We start from the raw sequence: 26,844 nt of genomic DNA on the forward strand, positions 1-26,844 counted from the left end.
CTGAACCTCTGAACCTGTAAGCCAGCCCCAATTAAATGTTGCCCTTGCATTTACATTGGTCGTGGTTTCACAGGAATAAAACCCTAACTAAGACAATTTGTTAGTTATTTGAATAGTTTTCTGTTTCTTTTTCATTCATTTCACCAAGATTTCCTAGCTTCTACATGTTGATTGCTACAACAGACACAAGGTAAAAGAGTGAAGAAGAAATACCCATCTCCTAGTTACACAGAACAATTAGCTCAATGAGACAATCATAATTTGGAGTCATTTCTAGGGGATCTTCAGAACACGTCCTACGGGCTACTGTGCTTCAGCAGAGGAAGGTGGTTTCACAAGAAAATTCATGAGAACAGGTGAGAGAGACTAGAAGACTGCACCAAAGCTGAGAGACATGTTCCTGATAGCACAATCCATCAGGTACTCTGAGAAATGCTCAGAGAGTGATTTTCAATTAAACAAGGTAGGGGGTAGAAAGGTAGGTCGATAGTTAAGTTATTCTTGCTCTTCAGTTTGCAGTAGTAATGTCTGGTAGCTCACAATCTCCAGTAACTTCAGCTCCAAGGACTTTGATGACCTCTGTAGGTACCTGCGTGCATGCACATAAAATTAAAGTAAATTTTCCTTGGTGTAACAAATGTACTGGAAATGTGATTTCAGGGAGCAAATATTCAGAGAAAGGTAAAATTAACTACTGTCCAATATCATCTGCATAAAGAATTATAGCTATTCTAGCAGTTTCTTTGATCAAGCCTTATATATGTGTGTAAATAAATATACATATAAGTGTACACACGTACAGGTATGTATGCATGTATGAATAACATTATGTCTCATGTTAACTACAGAATAAAATGCCAGCTCCATTTTTATGCCTTGCGCCCACCCCCAATTACAGTATGAAATTTAAAAATAATTCAGTTACCAAGGCTTTTACCAAGGAACTATTGTTGAGAGAAAAATGGTGTCAGCTTAATCTACAATTTTCTGTAATAGTTTCAATTTGACTTATTCTGACACAATCTTTCTATAAATATATCTTAATTCATCAAAGCATACCACCCCAATTTTGGAACTATAAATTATAAGCAGGAATCTATTCTTAGACATAAGAACCATTTATTGTAACCACGGTCTTTTCCACCTATGCCACAGTTCCCAAAATAATGACTCTGACGGTCAATTTTTCTTATGAATAAATGACTAGGCCATAAGCTTGGGCTTATTTCCCAACAAACTTCTAACTAAATTAACCCATTTATTCTAGTCTATGAGTACCACATGGCTGCTTACCTCTCCTCAGTTTCATGCATCTGTCCCCTCAGAGTTTGGGGCGATTCTCTTCCCATGCATGACTCTATCCAAGAGTCCCCTCTCCCTATCCTATTATTTCCTGCCTCACCTAATTAGCCATCAGCTATTTATGGACAGATGATGCCTCCATATAGTTCACAAGAGCTTCTCTCTACAATTCATTGAAAATGTCAAGCTTTAAAAACAATGTCTACTTGAGGAGTTGGCAGAAGGAAGAGGAGGTGGAAAATGGTGTGATCGCAATTTAATTAAAAATTGAACAATAACAAATAATATTTTTTAAATAGAGCAGGTTAGGTTGTTTTGAGACAGTACACAGAGTATAGTCTAAGAGACACAGCTTAGCAAGGAGCCTATTGGCTCCTCTTGTGACATCCTAGAATGAGGTGTCAAGAAGTATCCGCTTTCTCTGTCTTTCTGGAAATATACTTTTTCTTTCTTTTCTTCTTTTTTTCCGGGGCTGGGACCGAACCCAGGACCTTGCGCTTCCTAGGTAAGCGCTCTACCACTGAACCAAATCCCCAACCCCCCGGAAATATACTTTTTCATGCAACAATTTTCACCCAGCTCAGACTCTCTTTAGGTTGCTAGTTTCAGTTTCTTCCCCAAAACTTGGATTGTGGCTGTTGAACCAATGGATACATTTTAAATTAAATGGAATTCTATTTATTGTTCTGTAAATTATTCATATTACAGCAAAAAGATGATGGATAAAGATGATTGCACTAATAACTTTTAAGACTATTAATTTATTTTTGCATATCTTCTCAAACTTTACAACTTTCCATTCTGTTTGCTTCCACAGTGATTCAGTGAAATACAGATGAACTAATCATCCATCCCCAGTGAGACACTCTGCTCGGCATGTGCTGTTGAGTGGGAAAGAATTGGAGAGTGAGATTTTTTAAGTTTCTCTATATCCTGGATGAGGGGATATGATTCATCTCTATTTATCTTAAAAAGGGGTTTTTCTGTACATAGCAGAGTGATATGTGAGCCCTCAACAAAGGTATTGAATCTAGGGATACAGTTAGTGTTTCTGACACTGATGGGTCAGAAACTGGGTGAGAGGAAAACAAGTTAGTAAAGGAGATGGAGAAACTGCTAACGGAATTTGATTGTTTCTTATTTCCTTAGCCTTCGGATATCTTCCATCTGGACCTAACATAGACCTAACTAAATGCAGGAGTCTTCAGGATCTGGAGCTGCTCTGCTTTCCTTCATACAAGGCCCTGTTTAGCATTGATCTATTGGAATTCTGCCTGGTTCTTAGCCCTACATTGTCAGTCGTTCTAATAGCCCTTCTACCAGCGATTGTGTGATTGGTTGCCATCGCTTGAAGGGGACACCTGTTGGTAGAAGGAAACTATAGATCGAATGTCACTTGTATTTACTTTATTTTTTAAATAAAACCACCTTATTCTGATTAACTCAACAAATAAAAGCATCGCACAGCTAGTTATGGAAGCCATCCAGATACCAATGTCACTTTTAAAGGTTAATGTTTTATTTATTGCGATAGTATCTGTAAATACGCCAAAGGCTATGTAAGATATTTCTCTTTTAAGCACATCGTTTTATTCAGTCATGTTCAATGTTAATTGCCTGGTGTTTTGCAGACCTTTGCCATGATGCCCCTTTCCCAAGGAAGTGAGAACAATAACTGTGTATCGGTACAGAAGTCCTCTGGTAGATATATCCATTCCATTCTACTTCACAAAAATAGCTTACATCAGTGAGCCATCTCAGGATGGCAAAAGAGCAAGGCTATTGCACATGATGAGAACTCATTTAAATATAGGCAAGATTTCAAGGCTGTGAGAGTCTCTTTATGCTCACTCTCTGGTTGTCTAGCATTCCTACCCCAGTATTCTAGAATAACTGTAGTTCTAAATGACTAATGTAAGAGTCCATTGTCACACATGAAAACCCCAGTGGGAATGCAAAATTAGGCTGTTTTTCAACGGAGAGGGTATGGGCACTTTTTTTGAGAAGCTGTAAACTAAACTAACTATAAAAACTCAGGGGTAAGTCTTTTATGGCCCACAGCAATGGAGACTGCATAAATAGGATTTTAGCAGCTGGGGAAAGGTGAAAAATATCTTTGCATCAACGTTTTAAAAGTTTGCCAGTCTATCCAGTTTCTGGTTTCCATAGTTTAATTTGTCTTGTAACTCTTACCAGAGAAGCTTCTTTTTATAGTAGATGGCAATCATCACAGAGACCCACAACTAGTCAATGTATAGAAGTGACTGTGGAGTTTCCAACTCTACATGTGCCTGATATTATATCCTAAATCTCTCCAGGCTTGGGCATCAAGAAGGAGGAAGGTACCACAGAGGATGCCTGTGGTAAAAACAACACATCCTCGTCACATCAACACCATTGCACACACGAACTCAGAGCAGCTCTGACTACTTACACAGAACTGGTCCTGGTCAAGTCAGCAAAATCCCTGCATGGATCATGGAGTTTCCCTCTAGCCAAGGAGCTATTAGCAACTGATGACTTCTTGGGAGAGTCAGTGTACTTGAAGAACATGGTTCTGAGCCAAAATAGGCAGTAGTGCCATATTTCTGCCACCTTGCTAGGATACAGGTGACAAACTTTCTTAATTGCAGTTAAGGGTGAGACATGGTAAGGCAGTTTCAAACAGCACTGCCCTTGTTTCAGCTTTACTTCCTTCACTGTGACTTTGTTATTTGTGGTTGTGTCTAATTCTTGACAAATTCACAATGGGTTCTGTGTAAGGAGTGATTGTCTCTAGGATATAAATATCATTCTGCCTGTGTTTTCTCACTCAGTCTTAGCACCCTTGTCATTTGCTTTACCTTCAGTTCTATGGAAAAAGGTTCATCCTTTTGAGTTTCTATTTCTCATGTATACTAAGAACCACTGTATACTAAGATCCTTTCTCATGTATACTAAGAAGACCTGCTTTCTCCACCAGCAGCTGAATGGATGCCAATGCTCACCTGTGTTCCTATTAGGCTTCCAGGTTGAAGAAAACTTACCCAGAAGTTTTTGGGTCTCTAGATCTTGGAATTGTGTTCAAAGGACTCTTTTGAAGAAGAGGAAATGCCACATATTTCACTCCCCCTATTATTCCACAAACTTAGATAAAAGAGACCAGAAGATAGTGACTTCAGCCCCAGCTACCATTGAAATACCTGAGACCTGAACAGAATATCGGTGGACCAATTGAGCTGTTGCTAAAATGAAAACCAAGTGTCTCAAAGGAGCTAAGTCTTCTCAACTTCCATTACTTATCTGAAATATTGTAAGCAGTCCAGTCCTACAAAATAGTATTTTTTGTGAATATATCCTTGTCCTGAAATGCAAGATATCTATACAGGGCACATTTAAAATTTAGTGTAACAAAATGCTGCCTATTTCAGGAAGCAGAGAATCTTGTAAAGAATATTCACAAATCCCCCCATGGAATTCAAATACGATATTTTACAGTTTTGTCAATCATCACAGAAACTTTTTGTATTCATGGGTCTTGCCAACTTCAGATTCTCTTGAAAAGGATTGGTTAATACTTATGGCCACTCTCTAGACATTCAACTTATTAATTCCACTTGCCAGACATGGTTTCTTACGCTAGATAACTTTTTTGTTTATATTAGTTTATATTTTCAGTTACCTCTCAGGAATTCATCGCTCCCTTTCCCAGTCTATAAAACTGTCCTTTAAATCTCCTACTTCAACTTAAGTAGAAAAGATTCTCTTCAAATTAACTTTCAAATTAAGCAGAAATAATGAGGTTCTCCTCTACTGCATGGTCAGAGTGCTTTACATATGATAACTTATTCAGTTTTATCTTCCCATGAAAAATTCTGAACTCAAATCCAGGCACCATGCTTTGTATGAACTTTTATCTTCTGCTTCCAAAATATAATTGGTATCTGTTGCTAAAACTCCTTTGTGGGGGAGGAGATATAAACACCTACTTCTCTTCCTAAGATTTCTAAAACAAACCAAGGCATGATTCCACCAAGTTCACTCTGTGCAACCCACGAGTTTATTGGGATTATTTACAAAGCCATGGATGAGTGTTGTGGCCAGGAATGTGGGTGGTCTTAAAGAAACCACACTGGAAGGTCTGTACATAGGATGCCTTCTCTATGGTGGATAGATGGTGCCCCTCCCTAAGTGCTTTCTGGAGTATATACTCTAATCTGTCACTGAGATCCAGAAGCCACATGGAATCAGGGCAGAATTGTATTCAGCTGGCTTGGACTAGTGGCTAGATACTCTGATGATAGTCCTATAATACATAACATAGTCCTTTTCTGAGGAAATTACAACAGTCAACAGCTGGGTTGTAAAGTTCATTTGCAAGCAGATCCAGCCAAGCTCCTAAAGATGAGGTTGGTTTGGTTTGGCGGAGTGCTCTATACATCAGTACTCGATAATTGCTAGCTCTCTTTAAAACTGAGATTAATTTTTATATGAACTTGGAGCATAAGCTAACACTGTAGCCTGCACTGTGGAGCCATGTTAGTTGATGGTAACAGAAAAATTAGTCAACACATCAAGGAAAGAAATTTCCAACTACACGTTATTACAGTTAGTTTTGTGCATAACTAATAGTACTTAAACAGTCGAACATCTACCTAAAGAGAGTCCAAGAAGACAGTGAGGGCTGTAGGAAATTGGTCAATGGTAAGATCCGACTCATAAATACTCTATAAGGGGAGTATGTAATAGCTCACTTTCCTACTAGTTGGCTTATTTAACATAAATAGAAACATGCTAGACAGGATGTAAATGTTAAAGGGAGTCACGTTTAGCATAATGATTGCAACTTAAATTTTCTACAATTAAACAAAGTTGCTGCTGTTGCTATTGTTTATTTTGGACTGCTCCATTTCTGGGCTTCTTTTTAGTAAAATCTATAGACCAAGAGGATGAATGAGTTATCCAGGAAGTGTCCACACATAATGCGGGATGGGCAGTGAGCCTCAGTGAACTATCAGCTGCCTTGCAATTCCATGATGCTGTTGTTTAGTAACAACATGACTTCAACCAAATAAGCTTTCCTAATAACTACTGTAGGTTAGAACTGGAGTCCCATGCTGCCTTCCAGCAAGATGGAGAGCTGTCACATGTCAATCTGGGTGGTTCATTTGACACTGTGCTTTGTGGATCTTTGTCTCAGCAAGACAGATATGTGAAACCAAATTATCTCCATGTCTCTCTACACAATATTGTAGAAGCAATGCAAAGGTTTGGGCCTTTGACTAGAGTTAGTAAGTGTAATACCAAAGCAGGATGGAACTCTGAGGAATTTTTGTCCTTATTACTGATGCCAGAAATAAGACTTAAGGAAAATGTTACTAAGGGAGGTTGGCTCTTCTAAAAACAAATGTGGGTATGATATCAAATTCCTTTTCTAGTGGCCTCCACATTGCAATTGGGACAAAATCTCTCTCTCTCTCTCTCTCTCTCTCTCTCTCTCTCTCTCTGTCTCTCTTGTGTGTGTGTGTGTGTGTGTGTATGTGTGAGTGTTTGTGTGTGTGTATGTGTGTGTATGTGTGTGTATGTGTGAGTGTTTGTGTGTGTGTATGTGTGTGTGTTTGTGTGTGTATGTGTGTGTGTTTGTGTATGTTTGTGCGTGTTTGTGTGTGTGTATGTGTGTGTGTTTGTATGTGTATGTGTGTCTGGGTGTATGTGTGTGTGTGTTCGTGTGTTTATGTGTGTGTGTTTGTGTGTGTATGTGTGTGTATGTGTGTGTGTTTGTGTGTGTATGTATGTGTATGTGTGTGTATTTGTGTGTGTATGTGTGTGTGTTTTTGTGTGTATGTGTGTGTGTATTTGTGTGTGTGTTTGTGTGTATGTGTGTGTGTTTGTGTGTGTATGTGTGTGTATGTGTGTGTGTTTGTGTATGTGTGTGTGTGTGTGTGTATGTGTGTGTATGTGTGTGTATTTGTGTGTGTATGTGTGTGTGTTTGTGTGTGTATGTGTGTGTGTTTGTGTGTGTGTTTGTGTGTATGTGTGTGTGTTTGTGTGTGTATGTGTGTGTATGTGTGTGTGTTTGTGTTTGTGTGTGTATGTGTGTGTATGTGTGTGTGTTTGTGTGTGTGTGTGTGTGTGTTCACATGTTTCGATGGGATTTCTCCTAGTACCATGCCCTTGCTAGGTGAGATTCATCTACTCTCTTGTACTCTCCAGGCAGCATGCAAGAAAATTCATATACAATTTCCTACTTCAATATTCCAACAGTAAATCATGTAGATCAGTGCAGCTTGAATATTAGTGTGTATAGAAATCACCTGGGAATCCTATTTTCTGAAAAGAAACAAATTTTAATTCAGGGCTTGACTAGACACTGAGATTCTAACAAGCTCCCAAGAGATGTTGATGTAGGAGCAGCTGAGGAGCCCTGGTAAATTTGCTTGAGAGTGCCATGTATACAGAGGGATGCTGCGTATGAGGAGTGATGGCTTTAGAGCCCAAGGCAAGACCCCTCTTCCTCACACTGCCTAGTCAGGGGCCCTGCTTCTGAGAACACATAATGAAAGACAGGCAGTACACTGCCACAAAAGCCTCACTTTTCTTTTAATATTTAAAGAATGTAATATGCAGAGATGAAAGCCAACAGGAAGGTGACTTTTCAGAGGCAGCTCCACGAGGATTATGAGCTGATTAGTTTAGGAGGACAAGACGCAGAGAGTCTGTGTATCAGAAATAATTGTTCCCCACATGGTTCTTCAGTTTTTCACAAAGTTTGTAGGGAGGGAAAATAATTGATCCCTTGAGAGGTGGAGGAAAGTTCTCAGGCTGAAAGCATGTTTTCTCAGAGAATCCTTTTCAAGAGAATCTGAAGTTGGCAAGACCCATGAATACAAAAATTTTCTGTGGTGATTGACAAAACTGTAAAATATTGTATTTGAATATAGTAAGAGATTAGTGCCTCTGGCATGTTTTGTCTGGGTGCTGTACACCCGAGCAGTCTTTCTATTCACTCTCCTAGTGGCCCTATACCATGACTATTCACAGTGAATATTGCTTCTTAGGTTTTGCTTAAAGCTGTCCTGTGGTCAGAGCTAGTTTTAGAAGTGAGAGGAAGTTTATACGTAGAGTTTCTTCTGTTCTGTTAATCCCAGGTCAGTTCAGACTCACACCAGTATAAGAAACTAAACACGAGAGTTATTCCCACTTTCCAAGGTCCCATGACTTCCCCATTATCCACATATTTCCAAGGAATATCTTGTTGAGTACTCTCCCTTCTTGTTACCAGCAGCATGCTTGCTATGGCTGCTACCATCATTGCTTTACCAGCCACAGGCCCTGGTGGTTTGGCTAAGCTGCATTCAAAAAGGCAGCCCCAGGAGCATTATGTAAATGTCCCTAACTCTGGGACTTGAAGATGATTCTGTGGGAAAAGGGACAGGTCATATGGAAGGGAAACCAGCAAGTCTGAGAGTGCTGACAAAGGTACACGAAGGAGACAACACCCCTGGGATCTTTGTACAGAGACAGGGAGGCAACCATTATGAGGCTAAGGATACCATCATGCAATGTAGTGATCAGCACAAGGTTGGAAAGATGTCCACATACTCAATGTAGTGACTGTCAGATCAGAACTTGAGTCATGGACAGGGTCACAGATGTAATAGTCAATGATCATAGAAACAAATATAGAGTTTCCACTGTGCAGCAGAGACACGGAAAGGAACCTGAAGACTCAAAAGGCTGTCGCTAGCTTCATACAAACTAGAGCATTTATGATAGTGAGGCAGCCCAGAAAGTAACATATAGAAGTGTACTCATAATGTCAGGATGATGTGAGGATAAGGAAAGAAGAGGATTTTCTTAAAAGACTGGGTTAGGCACTGAACCACTGAACTGATGACATGGTCTTGTATGTGGGCAGCAGGTCTGTCAGTATACTAACCATAAGGGAGGTGACAAATATCTCACAAAGGACACATTGCAAAGGGAAAAGTACTTAGTGTACGGATAGAGGAGAGTGAAGATGATGAGTCGGGTCCCCAGTACCATCAGTGTATATATCACAGGTTGAAAACAAACAGGAAGAGATAAAACCTGGGGATACGAAAGCATCCTGGGAGCACAAATTCAGTGACAAGGATTACTCTCGACACTTGACGCCAATTATTTGTCATACTTTTGAGAGGTCAGGAAATCTTACTGGAAAATTGCTCTCAACCTTTCTGTTGGCCAAAAATTAGTGTCAATGACACTTCCAGGTATAAGTTATAGGTTTTTTTAGAAGTTGTATGTATTTCAACTGTACAGCAGGATGTTTTGACCCACACACAGTGAATTGACTGTTACAGTCAAGTTAACTAATGTAACCATGGTTCACAGCTTCTACTGGTAGCTAGCTGAGTAAATTAAAGGTTTATTCTCTTAGCAAATTTCAAGCATAAATTATGGTAGCATTTACAGTAGCCTATGGATTAGCCTGCAGATTAGTGTAGGGAAATATCAGGGTGGGGAGGCGGGAAGAGGTGGGTGGATGGATGGGGGAACACTCTCATAGAAGAAGGGGAAGGGGATAAGGGGTTTATGGACTGGAAACTGGGAAAGGGAATAACAAGTGAAATGTAAATAAATTTAAAAAATCCAATTAAAGAAAAGAAAAATACACACACACACACATACACACACACACACACACACACACACACACACACACACACACACACACATAAAGAACTTATTCATAGGGGTTGGGGATTTAGCTCAGTGGTAGAGCGCTTGCCTAGCAAGCGCAAGGCCCTGGGTTTGGTCCCCAGCTCCAGGAAAAAAAAAAGAAAAGAAAAAAAAGAACTTATTCATACCACTAGTTGAAACTGGTTAGAGCTTTATTTATCTCTCTCCCAATCTTTCATCCTATATAAGCCTTCCAGTTCAAATGTCTCATAAAAATTCCTAGACAGCTCTCCCATCTACACATAATGCTGTAGAGACTTGGAACATATGTTTACTCTTTGTTACTCTTTCCCTCTGCTCATGTAAATCCTTTGGATACTGGTGGTTAAATTGTCAATCATTTGATTCCTCAATCAGCTTTCTTAATGTATAAAACTATTGTTTTTTGCATGCTATGATTTTCATGTGAATAAAAGGTCAAGGCTGAGAAATAGGACAAAGCATGAGCAGACAGCGCCAGATTATCCCTGTGCTCGTTAGTGTCCATCAACATGACACAGACCTAAATGTTGGGTTTAGGCATGTCTGTGGGATATATTCTTTTTTAATTTTAATTCTTTAAAATTTATACTTTATTTACATCCCAAACAAACCCTCCCCCATTCATCCTCTCCTTCTCTAGAGTATCCCCTTACCCTGCTGCATCAAGTCTCTGCCCAAGTAGGCACATCCTCTCCCACTGAGGCCAGAAAAGGCAGACTGTGCCAGCCCTAGGCAGGGGGCTCTAATCTGCATGAGATTAGACTGAAGAAGCCAGAGGAAGCAAGCCAGTAGGCATGTATACATGACCTCTACTTCATTTCCTGCTTCTCAGTTCCTGCCTTAACTTTCCTTGCTGATAGACTATAATCTATAAGAGGAAACAATCCTTTCCTCCCAAGTTGCATGTATAATGGTTGTTACAAACCAGGTAAACTCAGACAGTCTCCTTCCCTCTTTCCAGGCATTTAGAGGTGGCAGGTGATAGCGAGAGGGATTCAGTGCCTGAGGTAAGCTAAGCAACTGGCAGCATGAGTTAGATGGAAAATGATTAAGAGGTTCACAATCTAAGCAGTCAAGAATTCACAAAGCTTGTGGAGAGAAGCTTCATGCATCAGCAAGAGGCTAAGGATATTCCTGAGGAAAGGCAGGGGGAATGTGGTGCAGGAAAAGGCTAGGCATTTTCCCAGTGTGAGAGCAAGAAGAAATGCATGTGGAGGGTCCATTACAGTATGCCATTCATGCTGAGTAGGACTCCTCAAGTCCCTTCTTCACTTAGAAGAGGATAATGCACTGTGACAGATGCGTTTGTGTTATAGGGATAAAGAATGAACAAAACCAAGCTGGGACAGAAAATGTGTCTAAAATGACAAACTGTTGGATATAGGAAGAGACGGAGAGTGAAGCAGAGGAACTCACATGAGTCCGCCACATCCTGCTGCCTAGTTCTACATGCATGACTGAAAGCTATTATAGAGTTGACAATAGGGACACCAGAATGGGTATACTGAGGCCTAGTTTCCCTTCTGATGTGCAGGCACATTTTCTCACTCAGACCTCCAGAGACCACTAAATAACAAACCATCAGATTAGAGGCCCTCTGTCTAAACTGGGCCTATCTCTCTGTCTCCTTCCTTTTTCTTATTCAATTCAGGAGCTTCTCATTGAAGACTTGCAGCAGTAATATGTCAACTTTCTTGAGAAAAATCCCACTAACAATGCTCTATAGCTCAGCAAGTTCTGGAAAAGAGTGGCTAGTGAGATCCAGGAAAAAGCAACCTAGATCAGGGGTGTGTTGTCATCCAAGTACTAGCCTAGGCTTAAGAACTGTGAGCTCCTAGAGGCCAGTGGGCCCTGAGACCCTACAGGATCCTCCTAAGAGACCAGGACTAGAGAAAAAAGGCATTGCGTAGATGAAAATAAGAATTTGAAAATCCCTTAAGAACTTTGAAATGATTGTAATATACATAACTCTCTCTTTCTTCCACCCCCCCTCTCTCTGTGTATGTGTGTGTGTGTGTGTGTGTGTGTGTGTGTGTGTGTGTGTGTGTGTGTTTGTGTGCCTGTGAATGTGGGTGTGTGTGACCTTGTGGGAGCCAGGGCTCCTATTAACACATTCATAGAATTAAAATAAATCTTTAATTAGACTTGAACTCATACAAGCATATGTACCTTCTTTTAAACTTTATTCTTTTCATATATGTATATTTACATTCCAAAAGTTGACCACCTTCCCAGTCCCCCATTCCTGAATTCTTCACCCCATCTCCTCCTTCCAACTTCTGAGAAGCCCACCCTTTCCCACTGATGTCATGCAAGGCAGTCCTCTGCTACTTATATTTCTGGAACCAGTCCATGCATGTTCCTTGGTTTTTGGCTCAGTCTCTGGGAACTCTGAGGGGTCTGGGTTAGTGGACACTGTTGTTCTTCCTATGGGGTTGCCATCCCCTTCATGTTCTTCAGTCCTTCCTCTAACTCTTCCATATTGATCCCTGACTTCAATTCAATGGTTGGCTGTAAATGCCTACATTTGTCTCAGTCAAATGCTGGTAGAGCCTCTCAGAGGATAGTCATGCCAGCCTCCAGTCTGCATGCACAATATAGCCTCAAGAATAGTGTCCTGATTTGTTGTGCACACATGGGATGGATACCAAGTTGGGTTGGTCACTGAGTCACTGGCCTTTCCACCAATCTCTGCTCCATTTTCCCTGTATTTCCTTTAGACAGGAACAATATTCTCTCATATGTTATATTAAATCCTGACTGCAGTTAGCCTGCCTCCACTCCTTCAAGTACCTCTCTATTACCTCCTATCTCCCTCAGATCCAATCCTCCTGTTTCCCTTCAGAAAACAAAAAATCTTCCAGGGAAATCAACTGAACACAGGATAGTAAGTTGTCATAAGACTAGGCATATGAATCTATATCAAAGCTGGATGAGGGGGTTGGGGATTTAGCTCAGTGGTAGAGCGCTTGCCTAGCAAACCAAGGCCCTGGGTTCAGTCCTCAGCTCCAGAAAAAAAAAAAGAACACAACACAAAGCTGGATGAGGCAACCCAGTAGGAGAAATTTGGTCCCAAGAGCAGGCAAGAGTCAGAGACGATCCCTATAACAAATGTTAGGAACCCTATCAGAATACTAACCCACATATCAATAATATACTTGCTAGCTCAAACTCATTCAGCTGCCCTGATTGTCATTTTCTGTCTTTCTGACCTCCTATGAGCCCTGCTTTGTTCATTCTTTGGCCATGTTCTTATTGTGTCCTTGACCCCTCTGACTCCCACAATCCTCCCTCTTCTCTTCTACTGGGTTCCCTAAACTATCTAATGTTTCCCTGTGGAACTCTGCATTTGCTTCCATTAAAAGGTATGTATACCTTTAATTTTTACCATTTAAAATTTTTATTAGTGTGTATTTATTGTACATAGTGATAGGTTTTGCAATAATATTTTGCTCATGTAATATCCTTGGGTCATGTTCACACACACATATTCAATGTGTGTGTGTGTATGTGTGTGTGTGTGTGTGTGTGTGTGAAAGAGAGAGAGAGAGAGAGAGAGAGAGAGAGAGAGAGAGAGAGAGAATGTTTCTCCTTGCTCCTCATCTTTATTGCTGTACATGTAAATCCTTTGGATTCTCCTGGCATTATTAATTATTTGATTCCTCAATAAAATTTGTCTTTTTTTTTCAATGAGGATTTTTTAATTTTATTTATGGTTATTTTATTTATTTACATTTGAAATGTTATCCCTCTTCCCAGTTTCCTATCCACAAATGCCCTAACCCCTCCCCATCCCCATGCCTTGGAGAGGGTGCTCCCCCACCCACCCAACCACTCCTGCCTCAGCATCCTAGAATTACCCTATGCTGGGACATTGATCCCTCACAGGACCAAGGACCTCCCTCTTCTTGATTTCAGATAAGGCAATCCTCTGCTACATAAGCAGCTAGAACCATGTGTCCCCTTCATGTGTACTCTTTGGTTTGTGATTTATTCCCTGGGAGCATTGGGGGATCTGGTTGGTTGATATGGCTATTCTTCTTATGGGGTTGCAAACCCTATCAGTTTCTTTAGTCCTTGCCCTAACTTCTTTTTTTTTTTAATTTTTTTTTATTAACTTGAGTATTTCTTATTTACATTAAGATTGTTATTCCCTTTCCCTGTTTCCAGACCAACATCCCCCTAACCCCCCCTCCCCTTCTTTATGAGTGTTCCCCACCCCATCCTCCCCCCATTACCGCCCTCCCCCCAACAATCACATTCACTGGGGGTTCAGTCTTAGCAGGACCCAGGGCTTCCCCTTCCACTGGTGCTCTTACTAGGATATTCATTGCTACCTATGGGGACAGAGTCCAGGGTCAGTCCATGTATAGTCTTTAGGTAGTGGCTTAGTCCCTGGAAGCTCTGGTTCCTTGGCATTGTTGTTCATATGGGGTCTCCAGCCCCTTCAAGCTCTTCCAGTTCTTTCTCTGATTCCTTCAACGGGGGTCCTGTTCTCAGTTCAGTGGTTTGCTGCTGGCATTCGCCTCTGTATTTGCTGTATTCTGGCTGTGTCTCTCAGGAGAGATCTACATCCGGCTCCTGTCGGCCTGCACTTCCTTGCTTCATCCATCTTGTCTAATTGGATGGCTGTATATGCATGGGCCACATGTGGGACAGGCTCTGAATGGGTATTCCTTCTGTGTCTGTTTTAATCTTTGCCTCTCTATTCCCTGCCAAGGGTATTCTTGTTCCCCTTTTAAAGAAGGAGTGAAGCATTCACATTTTGATCATCCGTCTTGAGTTTCATGTGTTCTATGCATCTAGGGTAATTCAAGCATTTGGGCTAATAGCCACTTATCAATGAGTGCATACCATGTGTGTGTTTCTGTGATTGGGTTAGCTCACTCAGGATGATATTTTCCAGTTCCAACCATTTGCCTATGAATTTCATAAAGTCGTTATTTTTGATAGCTGAGTAATATTCCATTGTGTAGATGTACCACATTTTCTGTATCCATTCCTCTGTTGAAGGGCATCTGGGTTCTTTTCAGCTTCTGGCTAATATAATTAAGATTGCTATGAACATAGTGGAACATATGTCCCTGTTATATGTGGGAACATCATTTGGTTTTATGCCCAGGAGTGGTATAGCTGGGTCCTCAGGTAGTTCGATGTCCAATTTTCTGAGGAACCTCCAGACTGATTTCCAGAATGGTTGTACCAGTCTGCAATCCCACCAACAACTTGCCCTAACTTCTTGCCCTAGAGTACCCACACTCAGTCCAATCTTTGGCTGTGTGCATCCTCATCTGTATTGGTCAGGCTCTGGAAAAGCCTCTCAGGGGACAACTATACCAGGCTCCTATCAGCAAATGCTTATTGGCATCAGCAATAGTGTCTGCATTTGGTGACTGCAGATGAGATGGATCTAGGAGAAGCAGTCTCTGGATGGCCTTTCCTTCAGTCTCTGGTCCACTCTGTCCCTGCATTTCTTTTTGACAGGAGGAATTCTAAATTAATATATTTGATGTGGGCAGGTGGCCCCATCTTTCAACTGGGGGCTGTGCCTATCCACTGGATATGGTCTCTACAAGTTTTATCTCCCCTTTGTTGTATATTTTGGCTAATACCCTCCCTGTTGTGTCCCTGGCATCTGGGACTTTCTCCTGGCTACCCCCAGGTCTCTCTCCCCTACTGGTATACACCTCCTTTAAAATTCCTGATTCTCTGCATTCTCTTTCCCATCTCCTCTGGTATCTAAACCCACCCCCTTTTCTTTCCTCCTCCTCTCTCTACAAGATTCCTTTCCCCCTCTACCTCCTGAGATTGTTTTCTACCCCCCTTCTGAGTAGGACTGTAGCATCGACACTTTAGTGTGGTTTTCCTTCTTGTGTTTTCATATGGTCTGTGAGTTGTGTCATGGATATTCTGAGCTTCTTCATTTTTGGGGGGGGGTAATAGCCACTTAATAGTGAGTACATGCCATGTGTATTCTTTTGTGACTTGGTTCCGTCAATTTTCATGTAAATTTCATGCAATTTTTTTTCTTCGGAGCTGGGGACCGAACCCAGGGCCTTGCGCTTGCTAGGCAAGCACTCTACCACTGAGCTAAATCCCCAACCCCTATCATGCAATTTTTTTTAATAGCTAAGTAATCCTCCATTGTATAAATGTGCCACATTTTCTGTACCCATTCCTCTGTTGAGGGACATCTCAGTTGTGTCTTTTGTATGTTGTGAATGTAGTGTGAATAAAAGAGCAGGACTGAGAAAGAGACAGAGCATGACACACACACACACACACACACACACACACACACATACACACACGCACACACATATGTTGATGTATATACCTTTCTACTTGGTGTCTTTTCAGATATGGATAAAGTTGTTTAATATGTTGTGATTGTTTGTATATGGTTGGCCCAGGGAGTGGCACTATTAGGAGGTATGATCTTGTTTGAGCAAGTGTGTCACTGTGGGTGTGGATTTAAGACCCTCATCCTAGCTGCCTTGAAGTCCACTAGCAGCCTTTGGATGACGTAGAACTGTCAGCCCCTCTTGTACCATGCCTGTCTGATGCTTCCATGGTCCTGCCTTGATGATATTGGACCAAACCTCTGAATCTGTATGTCAGCCCCAATTAAATGTTGTTTTTTATAAGAATTTCCTTGGCCACGGTGTCTATTCACAGCAGTAAAACTCAAACTAAGACATATGTTTACTTCTTTTCAAATAACATAGTTTAATTTTTCTTTATGGTTAAACAAAACTTCATGACTGTTTCCAGAGGTTGCAAGATGACTCAGTGAGTAAAGATATTTTCTATAAACCCTAATATGCCTGCATTCTATCCACTAGGATCCACATGTTGGAAGGAGAGTTCCAAATCCTCAAAGATGCTCTCTTGCTTCCATACATACACCATCATCACACGTTTTTAAACTTCATTGGGGATATTTAACCTATTTTCTTCATCCATCTATCTGTTAAAAGTCAGAGACTGAAAGTTGATTTTTTAACTTTACAATTATGAACAATTTTATAGTAATTTTTGATAAGTTTAGATTAGTTTGAATTTATTCCCCCAAAATTAGTATTATAATTCAGTTATTGAAGTTTTTTCATTGAAAAATTTATAAAGTAAAATAGAAGTTGAGCTTGGTAAATCAATATGTATATTTTTTTTTTTTACAAAAGGTCAGTGAGTTAGCTGAGCAGGTAAAGGCACTGGCTGTCCACTCTGACAGGCTGAGGTAGGAGGAAAGAATCAGATCCCAACCCACAAGTTGTTCTCTGATCGCCACATGAATAGCTCCCAAATATATAAATAATATGTAAATAAGTGTAAATACTGTTTACTAAAGCAAACACACTAAATCTGCCCCAAAGAGAAAGCTCTAGGTAGTGTGCCAGGCTCTGGAAGAAAACAAATATAGGTAGGTTTACCTTCCTGAGATATGTGACAGCCTATTTTCCTGGACATAACAACTGTCAGCAGAATGCTACAGGAGTATATAGTTGATTTGAGGGAGGTTCATGTTAAATTTGGTAGTGAATACAGTCACTATTTTCTTCAATATTCAAATAGCAAACATGGAGAAAAATCTGAACCCCTACATTGTTTAAAGTGATTTGTACCATGTTTCATGTGTATGTGGAGAGTATGAATAACTAAATGGTAAGAATAATGGTGGTGGGGGTAGTGACATGGAGAAATGAAGGTATAGGATGTTTTAAGAAGAAGGGATTAGGAGATAAGAAAAAAACGTTGTCTAAACTTAATGGAGACCTGTCAGAGAAGAAAGCAAAGAGGATGGGAAAACTGAAGAAAACCCACTAGTGAGAGTTTTCTGTGTGTTTTCAAAAGAAGTTTACTTGGTCAAACAAACAAGTGAGTGTTCTGGGACCTTGAGATGCTAAGAATGTTACTCATCAGGATTAAAGGCATGAATTTATACTTTTGGCAGGAAATTATCCACTAGTTTAGATGACATAAAGTTTAGGTACTTGACTGATAACAAAAGAGAAACTAATAACATGAAATAACTCTCTCTTGTTGGTCATGGAGGTAAGAGATACCCTAAAGAAGAAAAATAACAACTGAAGTCAATTAATCTGACAGAAACAATTAACTGGACCTAAACTTGAACCCAAATCATCTACGGTTTGTCTCAGCTACATATCTTCCACCTATATTTCCAAGTGGAATTCTACTTCTCAGTTGACTTTTGAAATTTTCTTACTTATTGGAGATTTCTGAATAAACTGCAAGGAAAATTAAAAGAGGGTGAAGTTAGAAAATAAGAAATAAACCTCCCTCTTTTATTATACAGGTAACAGAAAGTGTCTCAAAGCTAATGAAACAAAAGATAGCGAATCTTGGAATTGGGGTTGTTTGAGAGTGATTTGATGAAGTCAAACCATTGACTACTTGTAGTGGTATACTTAGTAAGTTAGTAAAACTCCTGATAAAGGTGTTTTTGAGAGATTGTGAGCTTTGGTAATAGACTCACAAGTGCATATTTTCTACATTCTGTATCCCATAAGGTTAATTATTCTACCTCGTGAATTTAGAACCAAAAAGTGAATGGTGAGCACACCTTTGTACATTTTCTCCTTGCAAAATAATATAATCTTTGAAAAACTAACCCTTCCTCCATACATGTGTATACATATGCATGCACACACATGCATACAAACACATGACTCCACATTCTTCTTAGGGAGCCTGGATCTTTGTCCACAATGGCTAGTTTTTCCCCAAGAGACATTCAGTGTTTTTCCTCCATAATTCTGACAACGTAAAGAATATGAATTCTTTAACCAAAACTTTAAGTTCCTTATTAATTAAGCTCACAACTCTACCATACCTTACTCAACCTCTCTAAAATTTGAAGTTCCCAACACATTCCATGCACCTATATTGGGAAATCTAGCTAACTCTCTTTTTGCGACAATTTTTCTTCCTGGAACTACATCTTAGTCATTTCTGCCTTCCTGGAAACATTGCATCAGTGTTTTTCTGTTTTGTTTTGCTTTGTTTTGTTTTGTTTGCTTTTTACAAGATACTGATATTTTTTAATGATCATAAAGCCCCTAATAGCAAATGGCATTTGTTTTTCTTTTCTTTTCTTTTTAGCGCTTAAGGGCCTAAGCCCTAAGGTTATCTTAGAGCTGAAGCCATTTTAACTTCTGATTCAAACTTGGAAGGAAGAAGAAGATGCAATTGTCAGGAAATTATAAATTGATGAGAATTAGTAAAGGAGTTAGCACACTGTCATTCTTAGACATCTAGAATACGACATTGCCCATAATGAGAATTAAGTACTCATTAAGGAACTGGTTCCTCTCAAACACCTCCTACTACCTCCTGCCAAGGCAGTGCTTTAAGGTCCCCTTACAGCTCTTAGTTATCAGTCTGTGGTCTTTTTCTACAGGAGAGAAGCATCATTATCATTGTGCATTACACATTCTGACAGTGAAATGGCTGTAGAGGAGCTATGGTTTCCCAAAAGAGTGCTAAACAGTTATTACAGTGAAATTATGTTTGTCTGATGATCGCCTCCTAACAAATAATTGAACATTATTTGGGAAACACGCTCAGAAATAAATGAAAAATTCAAGAGCTTAAAGCAATAGCAGCCTTTGCTTTGAGAAATTTATATTCACATACTAAAAGTAGAAGTTATCTAACAAGAAAAATGAGATTATGGCCTAAATTTACAAATGTCTGATCCACACAAAAGGTCTGCTGACCTCCACCTTTCCTTCCTCTTCCTTTTACCTCTTCCTTCAAAGCATAAATCAAGATTGTTCTAACGATGCATATGTTAGAGAACTCTTCCTCACTAGAACTCTGAGCCTTTATTATCTTAAATGTCTTAAGTTCATGCAAAACTCTCTTTCTACCTTTTTTCCCAAAAGGAGCAGGCATTTCCTTAACAGAAATAAAAATAAAATACATTCAAGACAGAGAGCAGGGGGTGTGGGGAAGAAGGAGAGAGAGAGAGAGAGAGAGAGAGAGAGAGAGAGAGAGAGAGAGAGAGAGAGAGAGAGCGCTTAGGATTTTTCTGGTTATGATGTAATCTGGAAAACACCTCAAGTTTCGCAGTCAAGCCATCTCTCTGAGGACTGGACCCTTCTCTGTGTTTCCATATATACTGTATCATATTCCTCTTTTGCCTCTGGCTGCTGTCTCATCCTGTCTCTCCTCTTGACCAACTTTTTCTCTGAGTTCCTACTACCTGACAGAGCTGTATGACAGTAGGTCCATAATGATTATCTTGTCCTAACTTATTTTTCAGGTCAAATATCCATCATTGTCTCTGGATTTTGCTTTACATTCCTAAGAAAGACTGTGTAAATTACAAAAGTCACAGTGTTAAGACTTGTCTAGTGAGCAGCATAAAACTTTCATAAGATCAACTACCTCTACCTAGGTAGGTTAGTTGAATATTCTAAATTTGGCTTCAGGCCTGAGTATACAATTGCAGAGTTTTGTAACCTTTGCAGCATATTACCATTTCCTGTAATGCTTCTAAGCATTAGGAAGGACACTGGGAAATTGATCTGAGGTGATCCTTCCCAGTCAACTGCACAAGGTACCTCTGAGACTTTCCTTTAGAGCATTTCAATGACATGGTTGCATTAGTCAGTAGTTCATGAAGTCTTTCTATCTTGATCATCAGTATTAACTATGTAGCTACTTAGTCCAAAAATTAGAGAAAGCAATAATTTAACTTCTGTCTGAGTCTGACGGCCTGAAAACACCACCTAGAGCCAGAGAAGAATTTGGAGTCTGTTATCCAACAGCAGAATAAAATCATTCTTGCTAAAACACCCTCCTTTCTTCCTCATTTAAAAAAAAACTATCCAGACCCCTAAAGGCAGAATAGACGTTAATCTACAAGTTTGAGTCTTAAGTCATTAGGTCATTCATTGACACTCCCACAAAAAGCTGTATGTTTTATTAGTTGTCAAAGTATCTCTCAACCCAGGAAATTGACAACCGGTATTGTCCACCACAGGCTTTCTACTGAGGAGCAGAGTGAAGTACAACTCTGGGGCGCTTTTTTAAGGTAGAAAAATGCTTTCATGGAATATGTATGACATGTAGCATGTAAAGGCAGTGAACCAAGGGAGCTAGAAAGATGGTTCTCTCTAGTAAATCCACATGTATATAACTGAAAGTGACTAACAAATATCTAAAGGTAACAAATCATGAATATACACTTATGATTAAAATATCTGAAAGGGGACTAGGGAGAGGACTCAGTAATAATGCTTGCCCCCAAAGCCTGAAGACCTGAGTTCTATGACAAGTGTCCTTTTCAAAATGTCTGGCATAATGACATGTACTTCCCAGGTTAACACCAGGGAATGAGAGGCAGAAAAATAGTGGTGCCTTACTTGTCAGCCAGCCTTGCTCACTCACTGACCCTCAGGCACTTGATAGACCTTGTTTCGAACAATATGGAATCTGGCTCAGGGAATAACACCCAAGACAGACTCACACATACATATATATGCACATACATACATACATACATACATATACATTTACATACAAACAGATACATACAGATACATATATAATACACACATATACATACACATATATTCACACAATATACATGCACATACATAGACACACACATGCACACACACACACACATATATATGTATATATATATACTTACATATATATGCACTTGCACAGACACATTCATACAAATATACATGCACACACATATATATATACATATACACATATAAAAATCTACACATAAGCCCACATGCATATACAAACACATACATACACACATATACACATACACAACACACACATATACATGCATACACACAGAGAAATCAATAAATGTGATTTTTAAATGTTTGGAAGACATAACATAGTTAACACTATATAAATGTCCTTCCATTAAGAACACAAGGCTTAAGCAATTTAGTCAGGCATGAGTTGCTGGCCACAGCATCCAAACCCAAACATGTCAGGTAATTATTATACTTTTCTTCTTCAAGGGATAGGATAAAAAGCAATGATCCACAGTAGAATAACCAGATGCCCAAACAGCCTGATTTCACAAAATATATTGACCAAGAGGCACAATTTGCCTTAATTTTCAGCAGGAAATTGTCACTGAGTCCAGATGGAGGATTTAATGACACATCATAGTGGTCTTTTGTACATTGAATCATTTCAATCCAAATTAGCCTTTCACTGGATAGCAGCAATTTACCTATCTAGCACATTTCTCTCAGTATTTTCATTTGGAAGTTCTTTGTCTTAGCCATATTGCTATTACATTTTCCTGTTTAAATCAGTCTTGGCACACCCTTCACCATTTCCCCACTCATATCCTCTCTGTTCTCTCTGCCCTTCCTAATGCTACCTGTATCTCAGAAATCAGCAGCTCAATGTTTTGCTGCAAGTTTGTGATCTTCAAAGACACTGTTAGTCCTGCAATAGTTAATTCTCTAAGAACTCAATATTTCAATAGAAGACAGAGTAGGTATGTAGTTTTTAATACAGGAAAAGGTGAGGTTATTTCAGCAATGTATATTCAAAATGTCAAGGGGTCATGAAAATATATTGTTGACACTGACTAAGGATTACGAAAAACTGCAAAGGGTTCACAGACACAGCTCAAGGAATGCATGTAGCTTTCTTGATAACTGTACAATGAAGGATGGCTATGCTCTTTGGGGACATTTTTAAGGATCAGGGAAGAGTGTGCTTTGGCTGGAGATAAAATGATGTATAGGAAATAATGTAGTAGATGTATTTGTAGATACAAGATGGCTGCACAATAGAAGGTTTCAAATGCTACTCCACATTTTTTGCCACCTTGATAGACAAGAGAAACACCTAAATATCATAATCAGAAGTGTCATGACAACAATGTCACTTTAGAAAGAATAATTTAATAGAAGCATAGAGGAGGGATAGGATGAGGTACTGTCAGAGGACAGACCAAGAGGGGGATAATGGCTGAACTGTAAAAAAAAATTAAAGATTAAAAATAACAAGAATGAAGAAAAAAGGTTGCTTGAAATAAAGGAAAGAAAAACAAAGGACAGTGGACGGAAAACTGCTGAAGGAATTCCAGTTGAGAGGTGTAGAGAGGAAATAATTAAGAAGGAAATGTACGACGGATAAAGATGCACATGGAAAGCCACGTGACTTGATGGCCGATTATCTAGTTCCGATGCTGAATCCAAAGAAAAGAACTCCAGATTTCACGTCTGAGAGACTAAAGAAATAAGAGATGCAAGATGGGGAAGGGGGTTCCTTGAATATGTTTTCAATTCAGTGCACTAAAATGTTAATATGATGTGCAAATATAAGCAAGCAGCAGGGCAGTGCAATGAGGGGTAGGAGTTTGTGTAAAATGGCAACAAACAGAGGCAGGTGGATTAAATTGCTCCCTGACACAAAGAAACCATTTCATGTTTAAAACTAGGAAGAACATCCTGTCCCCCTGCCTTCTTGGCAGTTTCATGACATGTGCAATTGTGCAGATGCTGCGGACTTTTCCTGTAGAAGCAGAATCTGCCAAAAAAGCACATTAATAAAAGGACAGGAAGGCATGAGGGCATGCCAATTGACCTGGAGGCACTCTTGATCTTTCCTTACCTCCTGATCTCTCCAGAGAACCCACTGGCTAAAGCAAATTGGTTCAGGTTCATGGACTACATGAGCTGAAAGTGTTCGTCCTAACCTCTATGTGCAGAAGTTTACCACAAAAATGAAGTTAGAATTTTAACTTCATTAGGCAATATACTATAATAAAAGAGGATTTATTTTAGGATTAGAAAGACTTATCTGACCACATAAAATTTGTGCCATCATGAGTGAATTCCTTCCTATACTCTTTAATTTTAACATAATAATATGTATTTCATAGGACTTAAGTGTGACACGGACACATGCAAAGGAAACAAGTACAGAATACTTAAAATGGGAATCCTTCCTCACTCTACCATGCTGGCCACTCATGTCAATTACTGTGCGTAGAGCATGGTGTTTTGGTTTGAAGGAAGGGTCTATTTCTCCACCTTTCTCATAGACTTTTATCCTCAAATAATATTTGACCTCTATTATATCGTAAAGGGACTGGAACGTGGTTTCTCTTCCAGTAGCAGGAGAACATGAAGTTAATACTGCCCTGGAGGTATTCAGCCTCAATGGTTTTTCTTTAATGGTTTTGGAAAGTTTGTTGAGAAAACAAACTCTTTCTCAAGTACCAGGTACTCAGGTCCCTTGAAGAAAAGAAGCCAAAGACTCTGTTTCTACAACACTCTCAGCTCTGTCTCTCCATAGTCATTTTTCTCATTTTGTACAACATAAACTCACCAGAAATACTGAAGTCCCTAGGAAAGTCTTTCACAAAAGAAGGGTATCACATTTTTAGAAAGTACAGCTTAAAGAAACTCTTCAGAAATAGAAACTTACTGGCTCTGGAGAGATCAATAACAGACAGTGGTGACCAGACATGTGGGTGCTGAGAACCAATCCCAGGTCCTTTACAAGAGCCATGACAGCATTTACCTGCTGAGCTATGACTTCAACTCTTGAGACATTTTAATTCTGGAAGAGGTTTACTCATTTGATTACTTTCCATAAGCTCATGAATTGTCTACTATCTGAGAGGAGAGGAGATATGAAATTTCCCAGCCTTATATCCTGTAGGAAGAATAGACAAAGCAAAACATGCAAATAATAAATGTTGATATATATATATATTTATTTATACATATGATCATAGAATTTGAGAAGTAGAGACTAGAGGATCCTGATCTCAAGGTCATCCTTGGCTACATGATGTCTTTAAGGCCTATGACTACATGATAACAGTGCACAAGATCCTGTCCAAAAAGAAGAAAAAGTTAAAAAAAGAAAGAGAGGTGGGAAAAAGAAAAGAGGAGGAAGAGGTGGAGGGAAGGAAGGAAGCTCAGTGGCAGTAAGAGAGGCAAAGCACTGCAGTATAGCTGCCTATGTCAGTATTTCACTTCTAATATTAGAATTGTTGAACTGTAGTCCTTTATTTTAACCCTCATTTCTACAAAGAACTTACTGAGTACTTTAAATGAACTTCTCTTATACATGCCACAGGAAGAAAATGGTAGCTTTGGTAGCTAATTTTTTTTGAATCATTAGAAACACAAGGACAGTCATGAAAAAATTGCAGGAAATAGTGAATATCTACATTTTTGGTTTATCTCTGTAGAGATACTAGATTAAAAGAAGTTCAAAAACATAACTCTAGAGGTTGGAGAAATAGAATAAATGAGTAAGCAATGCAAGCTCTGGTGAAAGTCAAGAGGAGACACTGGCAAAAATAGTGGTGGCCATTACAACAGAGCCAGTGGTCAAGGCTCAGACTCAGTATTGATCCAAGAGCTTCACCTGAAACAAAAGAACCTTTGTGAAAATAGCAGCAGAAAAGAAATATATGCCTCCTATACTGTCCTCAAATAGAATGGTAAGTAACTTGAGTAATAAGGAAAGAATAAAGAAAGGAAGGAAGGAAGAGAGGGAGGGGGGGAGGGAGGGAAGGAGGGAGGGACAGACGGACGGACGGGGGAGGGAAGTGAAGGGAGTATGGAAGGAAGGAAGGAAGGAAGGAAGGAAGGAAGGAAGGAAGGAAGGAAAGGACAAACAGGAAAAGGCTGCTTACAAATAACAATTATAAACTTTCACCAACATTCTTTAAACCTTTGATAACATGTTATAATCTACTGTATAGCTTTGTAAAAACATCAAATTTCTACTGCACTTTATTGAACTCCTGAGTTTAAGCCTATAAGGACAGCACCTGGTATTCTTTGATTTGGATTTGGTTACAATGAGCCAAATACAATATTCTGAAGCTTGTGCTCTGGTTTCAAAGTTGGCCAAACTTTATTTCTTCTGAGTCCAAGCCAGTGAAGCTTCTTCCTGCTCAGTCTTAGGATCTATTTATACTTTAACCTTTTGCTTCAGGTTCTATTACCTGATTCCCATCCCCACAGAAAATGTAACTCTAAAGTGTGATTCTTCTATGAACAAGCTCCTTAGAACTTAATGCAAAAAAAAACTGTGTCTTCTCAAGCAGCTTGAAACACTAAATTTTCTGAAGAGTAACTGATATAAAATACACCCATAGAGGATATCTACAGTAATTCTGATTTTGAGAACTGTATCTTTGGAGGTTATGAAATGTAAGAGAAAATCGAATGTTTCTAAACGACATATGTAAACATACTTGTACAGAGGAAAGAACAAACAAGCTGGTCAAAGGACACAGTGTGTTTGACAAGGTGTGACACCAAGGCTGTATCAATTCCAGCTAAATTTGGCATCACCAATATAATAGGGGCATTATTTAAGCAGAAACCATAATTATTCTAAGGACAGGTCAAGGAGATTTAAAATCACACTGCGTTAAAATGCGATATTTAACTGTTCAATGCCCAGTGTTCAGAGAGGGATGTGTTACATTCTAAATCTGTGGGCTTAGATAAAATAATTTTCAAGCATAGACCCAGACCTAAACTCTCCTAAAATGTCATTGTCAAACAGTACCTGGATTTAGCCAATCATTCTGTGAACCTCTCTTATTATTTCTTTGCTATAATAAATACTATGACCAAAAGTAACTTGGGGAGGAAATGGGTTATTTCATCTTTCATTTCCAGGTTGACAGCCCACCACTTAGGGAAGTCAAGGCAGGAACTCAACCAGAGCAGGAACCTAGAGAGAGAAATTTACGCAGAAGCCATGGAGGGGCATAGTTTTCTTATGGAAACCTGCCCAGGGGTGGGACTGCCTTGTCTGGGACAGGCAATCATAAATCAAGACGATGTCTCC

Source organism: Rattus norvegicus, chromosome 4 (genome assembly GCF_036323735.1).
Source record: "Rattus norvegicus strain BN/NHsdMcwi chromosome 4, GRCr8, whole genome shotgun sequence".
Taxonomy (NCBI): domain Eukaryota; kingdom Metazoa; phylum Chordata; class Mammalia; order Rodentia; family Muridae; genus Rattus; species Rattus norvegicus.